Genomic DNA, 22,558 nt, shown 5'->3' on the forward strand with positions numbered 1-22,558 from the left:
GTATAAAGTAAGTGTAATACCAAATACCTGGCAGAACTGTCGTGAAGATTAAATGTGAATGATTTACATATGTATATAGATTTTTATATACTACATATACATATATAATACGTATCTATATACTTTATCTATTTATACAAACTTTATTGTAAATATATACTTACATATATGTGACATGTTGAATATAGTATATTTGTGTGTGTGTGTGCATATATGTATATGTACATAAAATCACAATGGATGGTGAATGTTAACTAAGCCTAATGTGGTAATCATTTCACAATATATGTAAATCAAACCATCATGCTGTACACCTTAAACTTACACAGTGATATATGTCAATTATTTCTCAATAAAGCTGGAAAAAAATCACAATGCCTGACACTGAAAGGATGCTCAAGAAAAGGAAGTATTTATTATAAATACCTACTAAACACTGAACCCTATGCCAGGTACTATTCACCTCTGCATCTGGACAGCGCTTGATATGTTGTTTAACTGCTTATTTTCCCCAAGATCATAAAAGAGCAAATCCCATGTGATTTACTTCTTATCTACCCACAAAGAGAATAAAACACACATAGTAACACATGTCCAACTGCCATCTGTTAAGTAAATTGAACTAACTTCGTTATAAAAAGGTAACTGAACAAACAGAAGGATCAGCAAGACTCAGAAAATACACGGTGTTTACCACGAGAACATAAAAAAACTGACTTTTTAAGTATAGCACAAAAAAGAAATTGTTAGATATATTATTTGGCAATTTATATTGATTGATCAACCTATACTGAGCTCCACTACGTGCAAACTAAGCCCTTTGGGGATCCCAGAACAGGTTGTCTTCTCTCCAGCAGCCTACAGCAGCCCTCTGAGTCTGATGGGATTAAGGAAGTTTCTACCACTTGCCTAGAGTTTCCTAACATTTGGAACTCCACAGTAGTGGTTCTCAAAGTGTGGTTCATAGATGTCCCCAAGACCCTTTTCACAGAGTCTGCAAGATCAAAGCTATTTCTGTACTAATTATAAGACATTATTTGCCTTTTTCACTTGACATTTGCACTGATGGGGCAAAGACAGTGTTAAGTTAAATCGCTGGCCTTAGCACTAATTAAAGCAGTGGCACCAAAATATACTGATAGTCATTGTATTCATCACTGCCACACACTGGGGGGTACAGGTGCGGCAGGGGAGGGGGGAACCCAGACATTTTAACTGAAGAATGTCTTTGATGAAGCAATAAGATTTATCGGTTTTATTAAATCTTGATGCTTGAGTACATAGTTTTTTTATATTTTGTGAAAAAAATGGTAAGTACACATAAAGCAATTCTACTGTACACTGGCTGTCCCAAAGGAAATGCACTTTGAGCTACTGTTTGAGTTGTATACTCAACTAGCCAATTTTTTCATGGATCACCAATCTACTTGAAAGAACAACTAACAGAAAATTATGGTAATTCAGACTTGGATATTTGACAGATTTTCTTGAAAATGAACAAAGTGAGCATGTCATTTCAAGGAGAATAACTGACAGTCTTTGTTGCCAATGATAAAATTCAAGGCTTTAAACAAAAATTAGAATTTTGGAAAATTTATATCTGCCACTGTGTGCTTCACACAGCTTCCCAATATTTAAAAGTGTTTCCAGGGACTTCCCTGGCTATCCAGTGGTTAAGACTTCGCCTTCCAATTCAGGGGGTGTGGGTTTGATCCCTGGTCAGGGAGCTAAGATTCCACATGCCTCACGGCCAAAACAACAAAACATAAAACAGAAGCAATATTATAACAAATTCAATACAGACTTTAAAAATGGTCCACATCAAAAAAAATAAATAAATCTTAAAAAAAAAAATAATATATACAATTATCTGAAGAAACTATTAAAATTCTCCTCCCTTTTCCATATATATGTATGGATAGAGGCCAGATTTTCTTTGTATACCTCAGCCAAAATAACATATTGAAACAGATAGAAAGCAGATGCAGATACATGCAGATATGCGAATTCAGTTGACTTTTATAAAGCCAGACATTAAAGAGAGCTGCAAAAATATAAAATAATCCCACAGTTCTCACTAAGCTTTTTGGAGAAAAAAATAACTACTTTTATACTTTTTTTTTTTTTTTTTTGCGGTACACGGGCCTCTCGCTGTTGTGGCCTCTCCCGTTGCGGAGCACAGGCTCTGGACGCGCAGGCTCAGCCGCCATGGCTCAAGGGCCCAGCCGCTCCGCAGCATGCGGGATCTTCCCAGACTGGGGCACGAACCCGTGTCCCCTGCATCGGCAGGCGGACCCCCAACCACTGCGCCTCCAGGGAAGCCCTATACTTATTTTTATTTTAAAATGTTATTTATGTTGGTATGTAATGGGTTTGTTTTTATTTCAAATGAATTAATAAATATTTTAATTTCTCAGTTTTAATTTCTAATACAGTAAAGTGATAGCTATAATCCAAATAAACAAAAGCTCCTGGAAACCTCAATAATTTTTACAAATGTAGAGTTTTTGTATGGCAAGAGATCTTAGAGATCTGACCTTGGGTTTGGTTGATATAATTTTTCTTAATGGAAAACTATGAAAACTGAAGTAACATACAGCATAGTCAAGACTGGGTCTCCTGATTTCAATTTTACATTCATTCTGGACCACGATTCCTGAATTCACTAAGACAATAATTTAGAAGCCCCTCATTCCATTCTTCCCAGTAAGCAGGAAGTTTGACCAAATAATTAATTACAATAGTAACAGTAACTGAAATTTGAATGTTATGTCCTAGGTATTTTTATACTGCTGCTTTCACTTAATTCTCACAAGCCTGTGATATAAGTACAAATAATTACTAACCTCTAGATGAGAAGCAGAAGTTAAACCAGAAGTCAGAGAGCTACTTAATGGCAGAGATGGGATGTGAAAATAACACTTCTAACAGAGAGATGTATCAGCAAAAAAGCTTTCTCGTAACTCTCAATCAAAACATTTGTGTGGTCACCAGCAGGGGCATTTAGGGAAATACAGGACCTGTGACTCTGGCCCAGTACACCTTCAGATGTAGACAGAACAAAACACTAGCCTGGAGTATGGCCACACACATTTAGTTCTACACTAAATGGCAAGAAAGCAAGCAAATAGGGAGATGTGCTACATATATAACCAAGTGCCTCTCTTCCTCACCCATCTAGCGACTCTACCATCACCCATTAAAAAGAAGTGACAGGAGTCAAGGGTGAAGGATTTGTTACTGACACACAGCTGGGGCAGTGAAAACTCCTGGCAGGTGTTCTCTAAGCTATAACTCCTCTCCTATGCAAACTAACCCCCAAGCTGAGTCCTCCTGGCTTTATCACACTGAGGCTCGACAAGAGCCATCATTAGTGTCCAAACTCCACTTTTTCCAGGCTGATGACATGTGTCAGACCTTGATTCCTGGTGCTACTCCTGCCTGCCAACTCCGGAAAGACTTCTGTAATGGCTTTGGGTTTTTAAAAAATACTTCAAGTCACAAGGCAGCAGCTGACACCAACTCCCTCCTGAGGATGGACACTTGGCCAGGAGCCCAAGCTGAAGTGGATTTGGAGATTCTTGATCTTTTTTGAAATCATTCCTAACTTCTCACTGCACTGGCAATTAAAATAAAATCCTCCCCAGAGAACAGCCAGAGGTTGGGCAAGCCTCTTCCATCCAGTGGTAGTCACCTTTGATTAGAGAAAAGTGTTAAAGTGTAGCAGCAACTGATAAATGTCAGAGCCTGGAGGGCCTTCAGAGTTTTGATCACTTACGGCTATTTCTCATTTCATACCATGAACAGTTTCTAAGCCAACACCACTCAGCATTGCTTACTTAGTCAAATGCTTCAGGTCAGCATACCAAACTCAAGTCAATGGTCCGTTTGCACTGGTTCTGAGTGCCTCCCTAAGGCTAAGATGTTTGACTTGCCAGGCAGATGACCTGACGTGCTCTGCAGATGCCCAAGAGGACATTAGGAAACATCCACAAAAAACTGGCTTTTTCATGGTGGAGAGGTAGTGGTATAAGTGAACACACAAAAAATGCAAGCACACACACAGAGTCAAGGATTTCAATTTTGATTCGCTGTGTGACTTCATTTCCCTTCAACATCTGTTTCCTTATCAATTAAAGAAAGATCTTAGCCTAAATCAGAGATTCCCAAATGTCTGTGGAATGGCTACATCAGAACCCTCCGAGGGCTTGTGAAAACTACAGAACCTATTCCTAAAGGATCTGATTTACTAAGTCTAGGGTGATACCTAGGAATCTGCATTTTTAGCAACCTATATTCCCCACCACCGCCACTTTTAATTCTGATGCAAAGTCAGGTTTGGAAATCATTAGACTAAATGACCTGTAAGACTCTTGATAGCTTTGAAAGTTATAAAACTATAGACTGGAACTTATTTTCTATTCTTTCATCCCAGAATGTTTTCCCCTATCCACTATTAGCATTCCCACTCAAACATCAGGATTGTCTAATTTCAGGTTAGCAATGGAGACATAAGTCTAAGAGCAGTGTGTCAAGTATTAATAGCTTACCCAACCAAGTACACTGCTATTTCATTTATGAAAGTAGATCTAAGCATCGCTTTTCTACACAATATACATAGAAAAATAAAACTTTTAAGACATATTTTGCAAAGATTCAACTATTTGCTGGAAACAGTCAAGAAAAACAACATTTAAAAAGCATTTTACCTAAATGTTATGAATAACTAAGAAGTTATGGCATGAATATACTTAATTAGTACTTGTGACTCCTGATGCCTTAACACAAAGCTATAATCTACCTGAGGCAATAAAAAACTTTGTAACAATAGAGGTCAAGTTTTTAAAGCATCAATAAAATACCATATGATTAAATTTTTAACCCAATAAAATAAAATGGGCCAGAGGAGAAATCAAAGTCCTATGTTACTGATACATCAACAGGGTTTCATTATAAAAAAGGAAAGATTGAGTCCTCTGATCGCTGTTCTTGTTTATTTCATTAACTGTTTCATTAACTGGTTGTTGCAAACACATGCCTGTTGCTCTAAAGGACTCCCAAAAATCTCCTCCAACACTTTTCACACACTGTAACAAAACCCAATATTCTTTCCAGCTCATTCCTTAATTCCCATGAATATTAGCTACTGCATGATTTAGGCTCCTATTTCTTTTACAACTTTCAATGCCTAACTCATTTATGTACTCATTTATCTCAGCTAGACAACAATCCTTGGTACAGAGTTACTTAGAAGAGTTCACTGATAACAGATATCCCGTGAATTAATTTACCATGGAAAAACAGAGTCCTGCTTCCAGTGGGTTTGCAAAATAATCTAAAATAGTAATACCTCAAAACACATGAAGTCACTGTAATTAAGGGATGGAGAATTCAGGTGGCCTCTAGAATATTTTGATAGGCTTTGAAGTGTGCATCCCATAATGCCTTTGGCACTTGACCAATTTGCTATCTCACTGAGTTGGCCTCCCACCTCCTGTCTTCTAGACTCATCTAAAACAGCTGAAGAAACCTGATATAAAGTTGCCATGTCAAATAGTAAAATGTTCCAAGCTATTAAGTTTAAGCTTCTATTCCTACCTCTCAACTCCTTGGTAAAAACCTCAAGCAGGCTAAATATAATAAAGACCAATAATTCCATATACAACTGCAATCTTTGGCAGACTCTTTTTTCCCCGCTTCCTAATATTCAAGTAAATACTCTGAATTTAGCAGCCTCCTTTGTAAGCTTTGCCTTGAAACAACACAATTTTTCAGCCTAACTTAAAGCCAGAATTAGTAGTCAAAGTGCTGGAATCAGATCCAAACCAAATGGTTGCTGGGGAAGTTGTTGCAGGGAGGCGCGAGATAGGGAACTGCTGCAAAATAAGATAAATTCATTCAAATATTTGTGTTAACTTCTCTTCCTGCAACTTATTTTAGAAAGCTGCTAACTGTACAAGCACAGAGTTACTAATTAATGATTGGTACCTGCAATTCGTACAAAACTTGATGAAGTCTAAATATCCACTCTTCCAGAGACCATCATTATATTACATCTTTATAGTTATCATTGTCCTAGGTTATACTGCACAGGTTATGCTATAGGGAAAGGTGTGACTAGATGATGGTGAGTCTGCACTACTGCTGGCAAGCAGCCACTCCTAATAAGATGGAGATTGAGATTTCCAAAACTAGCAATATTACACCAGTGACAACAGATTGCAAAATCTTGGTCTAAAGCTCTGGTCAGAATTTCTCATCCTGAAGTTCGTAGGGAGGCTATGGATGGGTTCTTAGATTCCATAAATGAAACTCCTTTCAAATTTTTGTGTTTACGTGCATGTATATAGGGAGAGAATCCATAGCTTTCCACAGAGTTTTAAATTATATACCTAACTTAATTCTCACAATCAATATGAGATAGGTACTAACATTATTCTCATTTTTACAGATTGAAGAAATTGAAGCTTATAGGAGATAAAAACTTTACATAAGGTCACAAAGAAAGTGGTAGAGCATTAATTTCAAAATGTCTTTAAAACACACATATACATATGTATATTATGTATTAGCTAGTCAGACATTGTTTTAATTATAAAAGAAGGTTTTTACATTAGTGTATATGCACTGGAAACCAAATTCTGGGCAAAACATGCAATTTTATTTAGTAACATAAATAATAGTTGTAAATGATTTTAACAATTTAAATCATTTTGAAATAACTTATATAAAAACACAAACCTGACATGTATTACCTCATTTAGTCCTCAGAACAGTCCTATGAGGTAGATACTATCATTATCTCCATTTTATAGATAAGGAAACAGAGAAACAAAGAGGTTAAATAAGGTCACATAGCTATTAAGTTGCAAAGTCAAGATTCTGGCTCTGAAGTCTGTGCTCTTTTAATATTGCTTCCCCAAACAATTAATATACGAACAATGTAAACTATAGTCACTTCAAAGGGGAAAAAAAAAGCCAAATAAAAATCAAATTGGAGAAGTCTATCATGATAAGGTACTTCATTTATTCTATTTAGCACATATGAACCAAGAGCAATGAGAAGAGAGACCTACCAATTACATTTGCATGCTACTTTCACATACATAACCTCCTGTGATTTTCACAGCTGAGTGCACAGGAAGAGCGAGTGCTATTTGTCCAGCATCTTAAAGATGAGTTAACTGAGGCTCTGAGGGGTTACTCTCAATACTATTCACCATTATCTGAACTTCCCTGCCTCTAGGATTTCCTGTACAGAGTTTTGAATATCTTTCCTTCTTAGTCTAGTAAAAATTCAACTAAACCTTCAAGGCCCAGATCAGATGTGACCATTTAAAAGATATGACTTTCCTGGCACTCACTCCTAGGCAGAATTAACCCTTCTTTTCTCTATTCTCCCTTAACATAGTCCATACCATTTCCTCAGCACAGCAATCATCCTCTTTGTCATCAGCTGTGTCTATGTATAGTTCTCTGCGTAGACACTGGGCTCAGTGATGGCAAGGGCTGTATGTAGGAGAAAGGGTTCCTAGAAAAGATTCTGCTGTTGAGTTAGTAGAAGGATGAAGCAGAACATTGGCAGTCTGGCTCAGAGAAACATGGATTCATGCTGACATTTTGTTGTCATCTTTATAACTTAAGACTTTGTCCTCAAGAATAGCAACATTACCTCAAACACTTCTAGAGATGTTCCCTGTATAGTGTTTGGGAAGTTATGGGCAGACAGCCACCTGAGACGGTGACTCCTCTTCTATGCTACTAACCTCTCAAATACCTATTGTTTTATTAAATTTATGCTTCTTGTTTCTTTCAAGTATATCAAGAGGCCTCAAGAGGACTATGAAAACATTTACATCTCCAACTCAGAGCAATGTGGGTTTCACAATATTTCGTAGTACCTCTGGAAAAGGAAAGAAAGGAGGTAAGTGAAACAATAAAGGATGGCATGGTGAGTTTTGACAAACTCAGAACCAGTCTAAATGAATTTATTAATTTGGACCAATTTATTAAATGTGTAGTAGCTTCTATAATCTGGCTAATTTAACCCTCAACTTTTTTAACCCCTAGACTTCTGCACTGAGTACATACATCTCTTGGCCAAACTCACTGAAAAGATCCAATGCGTGCCTTAAATTTGCTTGATGATAAAAACTAAACTTAAGGATTTAAAGCAAATTGAAGGAATGAAGATAACAAAGGCCTTTATTGCCCTGAAAATTAACTGTCTCAAACACAATGGGAAACACCCCTACGTCACTTTAGAAACCTTTCACTCTTCTCTAGTTTTGCAAGTCTACGAAAAGCATTCTTTTTAGAATGCCATGAATTTAAGAAATCGTATTTTGTAAACATCTAATGGTTTGGGGGAGCAGAGGTCAGTATTTTTTTAAAGCCTGACTATTATCAAAATGGAATAAGACATTGACTTCTCTTCATATTATCAGGCCAAGGAGAAGACCATTTAAAATAAACCCATTAAAGAGTTTTTAAAATACCACACAGTAACAGTTGCTTGATGTTTTGTTGTCGATTGTATACAATTTACTGTCATAATACTGAGGACTCAACAAAGCTGGCTAACTGAAGTGTTTTGACAGAGGGTGAGATAATTAAACTGATGTAGAAGGTAAACAGTTTATATCCAAACCAAATTCTCAGTGGCTGATTTTTTTTTTAATGTGTACCATTTGGTTGTTTAAAAATGAATTTGAGAACAGTCAACTTTTAATATTTAAACTTAAAGCAAATGGTAATAACTATCCTGGATTAAAGATTAACCTCAATTCAGCCAGCAGTTCTATAAGCACTTTTTCTACGGAGCATGCCTGGATCCCTCCCATTATAAACCCTATATTCTGAAAAATTCCATGTAATTAATTCATTTTCCAGATTTTTCATCAAGGACATTCAACAGGCAATAAAAAATAACCAGTATGTCTACAATGCACTGATACCATTTCTGCCAGAAGCTAAGACACCTGACATTTTAGTTACTCTCTGTGATCTTACTAAGGAGAAATGCAGGCTTTCTATTAGGTGGTAGAGTTCTTATTTTTTGCTTTTTCAATATGGAAAATAGACTACCCCTGAACCTCTGTGGTAACTTGGTGATCCAGGATCTCAGCTTAGAGAGATCACCAATTATAAAGGTCAATTTTTTTTATCTTCTTCTATGAAACATTTCACCTACTATTATTACAGGCAAATAAGAAGAGGATGTTTACTTGTTTGACTTAGATCTCACTGAAGGTCCTGCCCCCAGATACACAACAGTAAGTTTTGTGGTGGTCAACGGAGGAGGCAGTACAATCAGTGAGTTTTTGCTATCATAAAGTCCAGTATTCAAGGTCTAGCTTGCAACCTTGGCTCCTGGCTATGTAACTTTGGGCAAATCACTTAAGACTCAGTTTTCTCATGAGGTCAAAGTACGTTGAGAATTTAAGGAGATAAAAATATATAAATCCCAGTATACAGTAAGTCCTCAATATATGTTAATTTCTTTCTTATCCTTGCCCTTTAATAATTAAAGTACTACTATAAAATGGGATATCTGATATTTTCAGAATTACAAAATAATACTATTCAAAGCTCTTTTCTCAGATATCCATTTGAGTCTGCTTATATATAAATAACTGCAGCCTCACAATCCTGAAGTTTGTTAGCTCTGCGCTGTACACAAAGTGATTTCTTAAATACAACTTCAAACCCGGAAAAGAATGTGAGACGCTCCATCAGCAGTGGTCTCTCAGGCTCACTGGCTCCTGAAACATGGGTGCAGGCTGAAGAAGGGCTGCCAGGGCCAGGACCCAGTCTTCAGAGGACTCCAAGGAACATTCAACGCTGTCGGTGAGTTTGGGATTTGAAAAAACCACCGACCGTTGACTGTACCTTGGGGTCCTTATAGACAACACTATATTTCCTGAAGCAAAGGAGCATGCTGTGCCTTCACATATCACATTAGATCACCAAAATCAGTCCCGCTCCCCATCCCCCAGAGGTGGTCCAGTTAATTTTTTAAAAGCTCCCCTCTATTTCTCTTGCCCATTGTTCCTTGCTTTTTGTTGTGTTTTCGACAAACAAGTGTTTCATTTCAACAAGATAAGGAAAGCTCCATGATAATACCTAACGTTTTTAAATGTCTCCTAGAAATAGGCCATTCTGGAGAGAAACTGGATGTAGCAAGAAGAGATTTATTAAAAACATGTATTTCATTTTGGAGTAAAATCCAGTTAAGTATTTTACAGCCATTTCTCCCATGTCCCCTCAAAACCTTTAATTAGGGACAAGGGGAGGATTTAATAAGCAAAAATAGCACAGACCTGTCCAATGTCTGCACAGTTCTTAACACATTCTACCTCCAATTACAGTTAAGGTAGTTAAGTTCTGACAGCCCCATTAGAATATGAGCTGTTTGAAAACAGCAACTGCCTCACCATTTCCATCCACACATAAGCTGATTTCCATGTTCGTTAAATTCAAGTAAAAAGTCACGTCTGGAGTCAGAAGGATCTGGGATGAATCTTGGCTCAGAACTCCCTAACTAGCTGTGTGACCCTGAGCAAGTGTCCGAGTCTCAGCTTTCTCATGTATAAAATGGGGGATAATAAGTATCCCTACCTCATAGAGTTTTGAGATTCAATAAGATAATATATAAAGTGCTTTGTACCATTCCTAGCACACAAAAATGCTCAATAAATGTAAGCTATTATTATTTAACCCAAAGCATAATCTGTGCTAATTTACTTTGAAAGGCACTCGTAATTCTCAGTTCAAAACAGAGAGAAAGAAATAGGGTCCTCAGCTCTTGTTTATACCTACCAGTATGCAAGCACTGCCTGTGTAGTCACAGAGCTACCCGTTAGCTTTTCCAAGAGCTCCTTCCCTTCCCTGAACCATAGTTTCTCCATCTTTAAGAATCTCCCAGCTCTACTGTCAATGTTATCTATAATTGGGAGGATCCTCAACGGCTGGTTACTAAGAGAGATGCCAGAACCAGACCTCAAAAATCCAGCGTGGAAAAGAAGAGCCAGGAGTTGGGACAGGCCAGGGCAACTTCACCAACTTGAAACACTGATGGCTGCACTCAACATTCATTGCTGTCGGTGGGTTTGAGTCTGAGTCAACTCACTGATCAATGAATGCAAACTGCGGACCAAACAATCCAAGGGAAGCAAAATCGTGTGTAGAGAATCACCCAAGTGTATCAGCTACTGTGCTGGGTGGGAGCTGCTGCTGTCTCCAATGTACTGGCTAAAGGCTTTGGTTCTAATACAGAGTAAGCCCTCTAAATTCCTAATACTTTTCTTCGCCCCCCTCCCTTTATTTTTTTAAAAAAACGATGTTTTAGAATTAAGGGAATATTTTATAGAAAGAATAAACATCATACCATATTTTAAAAAACAATGTTTTCATAATTTTTAAATTTAGAAGAATCACATGCTCATTATTTAAAATTCAAATAAGAAATAAATAAAAACTGAAAATCCCTTTCCTCATCATCTACAATCATTTCCTCAATGGAAATCACCTATAACTATAATAAATCAGTTTAATAACTTGTTTAAAATAATAAATACAATTATAACAAACTATTTATTGTATTATCTATCATTAAAAGGATAAATATCATAAGTAAACTAAATATTTATTTTATTTCCTTGAAGACCTTTATCCATGAACATATAAACAGATACATACCACAAAAAACCACAACTTTGTGGTTTTTTGGAGGGTGGCTTAAAACAAAAACTACCTCATTTTATTTATTTTTATTTTTTATTTTTTTGGCTGCACCGCATGCCTTGCAGAATTCTCAGTTCCCTGACCAGGGGTTGAACCCAGGCCACGGCAGTGAAAGCCCAGAATCCTAACCACTAGGCCAGCAGGGAACTCCCCAAAACTACCTCATTTTATACTTACTCCCACACAATCTTCTTTTTCACTCAGATATACATTACGGATAGCCTTCCACAACAATCTTGTTATAGTTATATTAACTATACAGTTATATGCCTTAGTATGAACACCCTGGTTATTATTGTTCAAATATATTTAAATATTCTCTTTTGACCAAAACTATAAGGTCCATTCATTCTGACCTTTGCAACTCCCATCCCTCAATTAAGAGAAAAAAACAAGTGAGATGGGAGATTCACTTCATTTCTCTTAGCAAAAATTAAAATGTAGTATCAACTCTCTGAATCCTTTAAAATAAGATAAGCCACTAAATCTTTCATGATAATGACAGGAAAACAAATGCATTGATCATGAATAATTTATCATACACATAAGTCTGAGATAGAAAGAGATTCTCATAGCAAAAGTCAAATTAAATAAGGCAGCAGGAGAAGAGGCTTGTCAACTTAGCCTTCTGAAAATTTTTTTCTCAGAGGTAGGAAGGAAGGTGACGTGCCCGTGAAGTGAGACAAGAACTAAAAAGACAAATCAAAGCCAAAAGAAAAATGCAAAAAATGATGAGAATTGGGACTTCCCTGGTGACGCAGTGGTTAAGAATCCACCTGACAATGCAGGGGACACAGGTTCAAGCCCTGGTCCAGGAAGATCCCACATGCCACAGAGCAACTAAGCCCATGCGCCACAACTACTGAGCCCACGTGCCAGAACTACTGAATCCCGCATGCCTGGAGCCCGTGCTCCGCAACAAGAGAAGCCACCGCAATGAGAAGCCTGCACACCGCAACAAAGAGTAGCCCCCACTCTCTGCAACTACAGAAAGCCTGTGCACAGCAACAAAGACCCAACGCTGGCATGCATGCATGCATGCATAAATTTATTTATTTAAAAAAAAGATGAGAATTCAGGAAAAATATGGGGTTCAGGCCAGTGTTTCCCAAACCTGGTTGTACATCAGAATCATCTAGAGTTGCTTTTAAAAATGCAGGGTTCCTGAGTTCTACCCCAGATCACAAGTAGGGCCCTACAATCCGTATTTTATTATATAACAAGTTCACCAGGTATTTAGAGCCACCGGAGGCTGGTTTGAAGCAAAGCCAAGCCCACCAACTTAACACTGGATTCTGACCACCACACTTCATGTCATCCACTTCGCAACTATTGCCCAAACTTCTGTGCCACCATCTGATACTGCCACTAGTCTTCTGAGTACAGAAAACTATAGCCATACTTATGTTGCTATTGAGTAACTCTCTTCAGAGTGAATAAAACTTTGCACCATGTTGTGGCAGCCAAACAAATCAAATTGTATCTGATGTTTTATAGAAACAGATGCACTTTAGTTTATGTTCTCTCAAAAACTAAAACCTACCTAAAGAACCTAATGAATGGGACCCTGCCTGGTGGTCCAGTGGTTAAGAATCTGACTTCCAACACAGGGGACACAGCTTCGACCCCTGGTCAGGGAATTAAGATCCCCCACGCTGCAGGGCAACTAATCCCGCGCGCCACAACTACTGAGCCTGCATGCCATGACTAGAGAGCCTGTAATGGTGCAACTACTGAGTCCTCATGCCACAACTAGACAGCCCACGTGCCGCAACTACTGAGCCCATGCTCTGGAGCCCGCGCGCCACAACAAAAGATTCCACATGCCGCAACGAGGATCCCACATGCTGCAACTAAGACCCGACGCAGCCAAAGTAAATAAAATAAATTTTAAAAAAAAGAAAGAAAGCAGCCATTAGAGTTTCTTTAAAAATAAAGAACCTAATGAATGAACAAGGTTAAATTCAGATGACTGTCCCACCCAAGAAGTCTTTACAGAAATCAAAAACTTTTCTTTCTTTCATACTGGTGGACACATAGGAGGTAATTCACATATCGCTGTTTGTCAGGATGTCATGCATCCTATAGGTATTTACTTTCAACCACCAATTATTTCCAAATTTCTGAAAACATTAGAAAAGAATGTCTGACAGGGCTTCCCTGGTGGCGCAGTGGTTAAGAATCTGCCTGTCGATGCAGGGGACATGGGTTCGAGCCCTGGTCCGGGAAGATCCCACATGCCGCAGAGCAACTAAGCCCGTGCACCACAACTACTGAGCCTGCGCTCTGGAGTCCGTGAGCCACAACTGCTGTAGCCCGTGCGCCTAGAGCCCATGCTCTGCAACAAGAGAGGACACCGCAGTGAGAAGCCCGCGCACTGCAACGAGGAGTGTCCCCCACTCACCACAACTGGAGAAAGCCTGCGCGCAGCAACAAAGACCCAACGCAGCCCAAAAAATAAATAGAAAGAATGTCCGACATGTTCTTTGAAAAATGTACAACTGAACAAGCATGCCATTTATTTACCCAGACAATCAGTAGTCTCTATATATGCCAATGAAAAAATTACATATTTTAGCCACCAAAATCCTCTATAGTTTCTATTGGATAAAACTAAGTGCTACAGGAAGGGAGAACTTATGTGAGTTTGAGGGTGTTTCCTGCAGATGGGACTTGTAAATAAATACCTGCACAGAGAAAATATGTGGCATGTATAGTGGACAAGAGCAGAATAGTTCAGAGATTATGTTTGGGCGCACTGAAAAAGTAAATGACAGACGGTCTTGTGAGCCAGGCAGAAAAGTTTAGAATTAGTGCAACAGGAAGCCACTTTAAGTGGTTAGCTCTGCAAGGAGATAACGAAAGCAAGACTTTGGGAAGATTCACCAAGCAGATGAAGTAGGAGGAAGGGAGGAGAGATCTGAGACAAAAAGAAATAGAAATCTGTTGCACAAAAGAGCTAAGCTAAAAGGGAGGAAGCAGGAATAGACAGAATGAAAAGGATATCTCAAAAAGGCATTTTAGCTTTTGGTTTTGGTTGCCTTTTGTTTTTCAAATAGATTTTTTTTGGGGGGGGGTACTACATAGTTACTGAAAAATTGATACAAAAGAGAAAACTAAAGTCCACCAGTTGCCCCCGCCGCTCGCATCATTCTGTTCAGTGTATTATTCTTCCAGATATTTCAGAGATATTTAAAATATTAATATATGTATTTATATTTAGAGAAAATACCACAAATTACACATAATTTTCCGTAACGCTTTTTTCACTTAAAACATTGCGGTCATCTTTCCAGGTCAAAGGATTAGAGCCATCTTGTAACTGGCTCAAACAGAAAAGATACTGACGAAGTTCAAACAGACTGGAAGCAAAAATGTTAACAGTTGCAATCTCCAAGTTGTAGGATTAAAGGTGATTTTTAAGTTTATCATTTACAACTCATCTATGTCTTAGAAGCGTTTGGCAATAAATATGAACTATTTCAACAATTAAGAAAAATTATTTAAATGCCTTTTCTTAAAAAGCAAAGATTTCTTTTAGATGCAAGATATACCTACGTTTGACTGAAAAGCATATGGAAGAATCCACAGAGGGAAAGGAAGAAATGACGGACTATTTTTATTAAGAAAGGGTACCTGTAGAAAGCACAGCTGCAGGGACAGTGGAAAATAAAGGGCTCCAGGTCCATGGTTGAAGTGGTCACTTTGGAGGGCAGACACATCGGCCTCAGAGAATGAAAATTACAAAGCAAATTCCAGCCTACTTCTGTTCTCCTCTCAGGCTATATCTCAATAGGATCCAACTGGGTGATCCCAAATCTTGCAAGGGGCCTGCCATGGAACAGACATTCCATAAATGGTTGCCAAATGAATTCCCTTATGTTTTATGACACAATTATGTTTATAACTTATGAAACTCCTTGAAGTAAGCATAGGATACCTTCAAACCATCTGTGCCATGAAGTACAGTTCCAACGCAGGTATAATTTTAATATCTACCAGATATCAGGACAAAGCTATCTTGATTATACTTGCTATAGAACCCCTGAATTTACACTGTAGCCCAACTTCCCCTCCTACTCTTCAGACTAACTAAATCTACTGAAAACTACACGCACAATCCATCAAAATCACATGCCCCTTTCTCTTCTCTTCCCAGTACAGTGGGTCCTCCATATCCAAGATGTGGAGGACCAAAGATACTGCACCATTTTATATAAGGGATTTGAGCATCCTCGGATTCTGGTGTCCAAGGAGGATCCTGGAATCAATTCCTGTGGATACCAAGGGACGACTGTAAATAGCTGAGGCAAAACAGTAGAGTAAAAAGGAAATAAGTGGTTTGGCATAGTATGGAGTTAGAAAACCTGAATTTAATTCCAATTTCTGCCATGGTTATGTGTTCTTGGACAAGTGAGTCACCTCTTAAGCCTTAATTCTCCATGAAAGAGAGACTAAGTACACCTCTCCTATCTTCACAGGATTGTTGTGAGGCCTCAGAGAGAGCACAGTGAAAAAATGTGCTGCAAACAGCACACAGCAGTACAGCCCAATGCATCCTGGCCTTTGACGGTACTACTCCATGGCTTATCCTCACTTTTAGTAGATAAGATTCCCTCACTCCCCAAACTCTCACCTACTTGTCAACCAGAAGCACGTATTTGCAAGATGTCTAGCTGAGGTTATTAATCTATAACCTGGGGCTGAATGCAGGCATTTTTCTGTGTATACGTGTCACCAGCATAGACAGTCCATCAGAGCCACAATCTATTTATTTAGGTCTTTGTAAACTTCTCTCAGAAATATTTTAGTTTTTAGTGTACAAATCTTACACTTCTTTTGTTAAATTTATTCCTAAGTATTTTATTATTTTGATGCAATCGTGAATGGAATTGTTTTCTCACTTTCATTTTTGGACCATTGCTCGCTATAAAAATACAGCTGATTTTTGTATATTGATCTGGTATCCTGTGACCTTGCTAAACTCAATTAGTTCTACTTGTTTTGTGGGTTTTTTGTGAATTATTTAGGATTATATATAGGATTATGTCACCTATGAATAAAAACAGTTTTAAGACATCCAATTTAGATGCCTTCCCCACTAACCCTCACATTACTGTACTAGCTAGAACCTCCAGTGAATGTTGAAAAGAAGTAGTAAGAGCACATTCTTACCTACCTTATTCCCAATCTTAGGGGAAAGGTACTTATATTTACCCAATTAAGTATTGTGTTAGCTTTAGGCTCTTCATGGATGTTCCTTGGTCAAATTGCGGAAGTTACCTTCTATTCCTAGTTTGTTGGGAGATTTTGATCATGAATAGGTATTGAATTTTGTCAAATGTCTTTCCTGTGTCTACTCAGATGATCATGTGGGGCTTTTTAACCTTTATTTTATTAGACTTATTTTATGGCCCAGAATACTCTTAGAGACTGTTCTATGTGTACTTGAAAAGAATGTATATTCTGCATGGAGTATTCAATAAACATGAGCTATGGTAAGTTGGTTGATTACTTCTCAATTTGTTATAAGCCTATGGTTGTTGTTGATAGTTTTATTCAGCTTTACAGTTGCTTTTTGGGGACAGGCTGTGTTGACCTTCTCACTCACTCATGCCAGAAATGAATCTCCTCCTCAGGTATGTTTTTACAAACCTCGTAAGTGATAAAATCCTAATCTTGGTGAAACCAAACAGCTAGTCTGAATTCCAGTCTATTTTCCTGAAATTAGACCCAAATACCATAACAAACTGCTCAAATACAACTCAAACCCAAAAATACACTTAGGAGGAAAAACTTCCTGAGGAAGGCAGAGGAATAAATTCACTCTGGAATATTGGAATGATTTTCAAATCCCAAAGGCAACAATACAAAAACTTGAATATCAAAGATTTATCTTCAGTTTCCACTACCAAAAGCCCTAACTGTTGGAGTCACTAGTATCTTCTGTGTGTGTATACAATCTGAACCAGCCCCAGAGCCAATCATGGCTAGGGCGAGAGTACCTGGACGGCCTCAGATCTTGTCACCAGGTAGGTACTCAAATAGGTGTTATGCAGTGAAGTACACTGAGGGCTACAAGCGGCCCTGGCCACTTCAATTAAGCCATCAGCTCGCTTATAACTCCCAGCCAATAACTGAGTGGTTTGAAAGTATCTTTTCTACTTGCCAAACTTCAAGCATTACCTAATGCCTGGATTTTCACTGCAGTTGCCAGATCCCCAACCTTTCCCACCCCAGGGATAGCAAATAATTCCTAATCAACCATGCCCCTGAATTTGCCCTACCTTTGCACTATCCCTCAAATATCGGACTTAATGGGGAGTTTCTACAATCTCCACGCTACCTGTTTCCTGACTGAAACTATCATACCAGAAAATTTGTCTGCTCTATTAATATTCTCCTTAGAATGCACCTGCAGCTTCTACTGGATAGTCAGTGGCCATAGCCCCAGGTAAATGGATATCTGGACACCAAGCTGGGTTTATCCTCTTTCCTGAGTATTTAAGATTTGAACACAAATGCTTCAGTTAGTCTGTGTTGAGCATGGCTGCTGGAAAGACATGACAAGGCAGGGCAAATCAGGGGCAGCCATCTTCCATCATGGACACAGAAGCAAAGAGTATCAGTCTGAACAAGAAGAGAAATATGAAACAAGCACCAGAGAAGCAGAGATAAGCCTCCACAGAGAGATGGGAAAGAAATCCTGGTCTTGCTCCTTCATGAAATCCAACTGAATGCTCCCTCCTTGGGCCCCAAGAGAAACCCTGTATTTTCCACCAATGTCCCCATTTTAAACTAGCTTAAGGAGAGTGTCTTTCTTACAATTTAACTACTTAAGTCAACACCTCTGGTTTTCCTCCCTTGCTACCAGTCTATATTTCCCAGGCACCAGCACTGTTCACACACTTTCGTGTGTTACTTCGCCATAATACAGCTCCCTGTGTTCAACTCATGTTTTTCTGACTATGCCAAGTTTCTTTACAAACCTCTAAGACTAGATCATATTCTCAAAGCTCTAAAGTTTTCTTTGGCTATGATGAACAGGGGAATGAAAGGCAGTGTGGTCTTAACCTTTTAGCCTTAGCTTCTCATCTGGGAACTACCACCTACTACATAGAGTTGTGATGGGGATCATATAAGGTGAGAATAAAGTGCTTAGCACGGCATCTGACATATGGCAAGCCCCACTAAAGGTAGCTCTTTTCTATAATAGCTTGATTAAACTTGTACATACTGAACAATAGGTAAAAATCATATCACTAATATTTAGGATCTAAATGGCACCAAGTATATCAAGAAAACTAATCAAGAGTAATTCCTGCCGGGCAGCAATCTTTTTACATGACAGCACTACATCACTAACATGTGAGCAGCCGTATCAACTCTCAATCAACATCTATTTCTTCCAAACTTGTTTCTAGCCCCACTGTACTTTTGAAGCTTTTCAAATTACCCTGTTATCTTTCATCTGCATTTGTAGGATCATTTCCACTAATTTACCAATGTTGCTTTTGAGGTTTGTTTGCTCGGTGATATTTTTATCCAAGGTATTTCAAAAGAGAAAACAAAGGTCAGAGGTTGAAACTGACTGGTCAGACTTAACTTATAAAACTTAAGAGAATATATTTTTGGTAAAAGATAATTAAGGGTCAAAATTATCATGACTATTAGGAAAGGGTGACTAAGGTATTTTAATTTTAAGTTTTTGTCTAACAAAACCTCTCACAAAGAGAGAGAGAGATAGAGAGAAACAAAGGGACAGAGATTAGATTTCACAATTAAGATTATCTTGATGAAAATGATGTTTAAGGCCTGGCTTTTATTGCATCTTAGTTATGTTGAAAAATTTCTGGACAGCTGAGATGCTAAATAATGCACACACCAAAAAACATCAACAAAAATCCCAGCACAAAATCATTACATAAAGGATTTTACTTCCTTCTTGATTACCCTTCAACATAAGGAAAAACAATTCCTAGAAGACTCATTTGTTGTTAGACTCACGTAACAAATAATTCTGTCAATAAGACTGATCACATGAGTAGTAATTCTATCAACAGTATTGGAGCCATTATCATAAACATCTGCGCATACATAGTGAAGACACACATTCACACACAATGGTGAGATTTTGCTTTAAGTCACAGAAGACATATATTTTTTCTATTTCACACCTAGCTCCAAAGGCCCATTGCACTGAGCCTTCTTCTAGCTAGCCTGTGGCTGTTTTCTACCTTCTCCTCCTCCTTCCCAACCTTTTAGCCCCATGATTCTCAAGGTATGAATTTAAAGGATCCTCATGGTATATTAATCCAACTTTCATCCATCTTATGAGCGACTGATGTTCAGTTCATTTCTACTTATGAATAAAGGCTATAAGTAACTTGTTAATGGACTGTCAATAAAATTTGGTGTTTATAAACTAAAAGTAACAAGAGACTCTTTAGCATTCTACTAATAAGCCTGGCTGCCACAAAATGGATGGCAATGGTGCAAAGATCCTACTGCAAACACACACAGAAAATCAACTGGAAATCTTGCAGTTCTCTGAACTCCATTATCATTGTTGAGGGAATTAGTGGTAGTTTTCAATTACTGTTATTCTTGCTTTTTAATCTTATGGCTCATTCAGCATCGTTTTCAAATTAGTTTGATACATGCTGTGTATGATAGTACACCAACAGTATCCTTATTTTAAAATTTTCTAGTACAATAATTAGACTTTGACATGTATATGCCATGTTTCAAATATGAACCAGACCTCAATTGCTAATGCACATTTATCATCCTCCCTCCAAATTTATTTGCGCGTCATAGTCCATTGTCAATGAATTTTCAACTGGAAAGCAGGAAAAGGAAGGTTAAGTAGATAATGGGGTCCTGCCTAAGTGAGCTGTGTTTCTAACCTACTTAAGTCACTGAGGTCAAAAAAGTTGGCATCCATTGCCATAATCAAGCAAGCTGCAACAGGCTGCCAGGTCACTCTGCTTCCAGCCTAGTTGTCCTCCCAAACCTTTTCTCTTCTTAACTACTTCAGGGAGCATTAGAAACTCACCCCACCCATCATCTTTTAATTTTCACAGCCTGAGAATTCTACTCATGGCTTCTTAGAATCTTACATCCCCTTAAACGACCTTCTTCCTTCACTACTACCTTAAACAAATCCTCATTCAGGAAAATTTCTGTTCTCTCAATTTCCATTTTTATAAGGGAAACCCACACCTTCGACTATAACATTCATAAAAACTCTTCTTCACGCCCAAGGAAAGAAGTCTCAGACCCAAGGGACAACAGGGAGCTATTAATGCCTCTTTTTGCAGTCTCCCTGGAAGTAGATTGTCAGCTCTTGGATATAAAAGCACATCCTTCTTGCCCCGACTCCCCAAACTCAGATCTCTTTGCACTAACGGTCAGCTCTATCACCTTTCCCCTCCATCCCCCAATATTCAAAAAAAAAAAAAGCAACTGGATAGCCACTGAATAAGCCAAGATTTTGAAGTATGAGAGGCAATGGAAGGAAGGCAGCAGAATGGATTCCCATATAATATTAATTAGAGTTTCCAAACATGCTCTTAGAATGAGCTAAAGGCTCACTCCATCTCTCATATCTTGAGGGCTAGCAGTATTACTTTTCAGAAAATCTTGGTTTTCTGTTCCATTTAATTATGAGTTTTACAAGCATTGTTTTCCGTTTTTCGGTCTGATTCCTTGCTCTTGGCTCTTCAGTTAGGGCCTGTTGCCACCTAGTGGACTAAGTGGGAATAAATGCCAATACATCATCACAGCTTCTCACCACTGTGCTCTCAGAAGAGACCACTAGATGGAGACTTCAAATTTGAAGCAGAAGGAGAGTGCCTAAACCTATCTAGAAAACCAGATAGTTGGTATAAGACTACACAAAAAACTAATAAAAACTCACACAAATAAAAGCAAACGTGTGACACTGAGGTTAAGGATATAGGCTTTGACTCTTTTGAACAAAATCACAAAAATCTACAATAAATACTACCAAGTTGAATTACCAAGACTCCACGTTCCCAATGCAGAGGGCCCAGTTTCGATCCCTGGGCAGGGAACTAAATCCCACATGCATGCTGCAACTAAGAGTTCACATGCCGCAACTAAGGAGCCCACCTGCCACACCTAAGACCCAGTGCAACCAAATAAATAAATAAATAAATATTTTTTAAAATCTACAGTTTTTGAAACATACATAACTTAAAACAAAACAAAAACAACAATGTGGCATAAAGACAGACATATAGACAAAAGAAACAGAACAGCAAGCCCTGAAATAAGCCCTCACCTATATGGTCAATGACTGTCAATAAGGTTGCCAAGACTATTCAATGAGGAAAGGACCATATTTTCAACAAACAGTGATGGCAAAAGTGAATATCCACATGCAGAAGGATGCATGTGAATGTCATCTTATACCATACTATACAAAAAATAACTCAAAATAGATCAAAGACCTAAATATAAGACATAAAACTTTTAGAGGAAAACAAAGGGGGAAAAGCTTCCTGGCATTGGATTTGGCAATGATTTCTTGGCTATGACACCAAAGGCACAGACAACAAAAGAAAAAATAAGTAAACTGTACTACATCAAAATTTAAAACATCTGTATATGAAAGGACACAACAGTGAAAAGGCAACCATAAATTGGGAGAAAATATTTGCAAATCATATATCTGATAAGGGGTAATATCCATAATATATAAAGAAATCTTAGAACTAAAGAAACAAAATAACAACAACAAAAAACCTGATTAAAAGATGGACAAAAGACTTAAATAGGTACTTCT

The 22,558-nt window shown here is 38.0% G+C and overlaps 1 protein-coding gene and 1 long non-coding RNA gene across 3 annotated transcripts in view; one reads left to right on the forward strand and one right to left on the reverse strand.

Annotated features, from left to right (window-relative positions):
• LOC117201073 (uncharacterized) overlaps nucleotides 1–17,247 on the forward strand; it is a 39,376-nt gene extending 22,129 nt beyond the window's left edge. The window contains exon 2 of the long non-coding RNA XR_007478105.1: nucleotides 7,818–17,247. This is a non-coding gene — a long non-coding RNA (uncharacterized LOC117201073). The remainder of the gene's footprint in view (nucleotides 1–7,817) is intronic.
• NR6A1 (nuclear receptor subfamily 6 group A member 1) overlaps nucleotides 1–22,558 on the reverse strand; it is a 205,513-nt gene that overhangs the window by 140,701 nt on the left and 42,254 nt on the right. The window lies entirely within an intron of this gene.

Source organism: Orcinus orca, chromosome 6, assembly GCF_937001465.1.
Source record: "Orcinus orca chromosome 6, mOrcOrc1.1, whole genome shotgun sequence".
Classification (NCBI taxonomy): Eukaryota; Metazoa; Chordata; class Mammalia; order Artiodactyla; family Delphinidae; genus Orcinus; species Orcinus orca.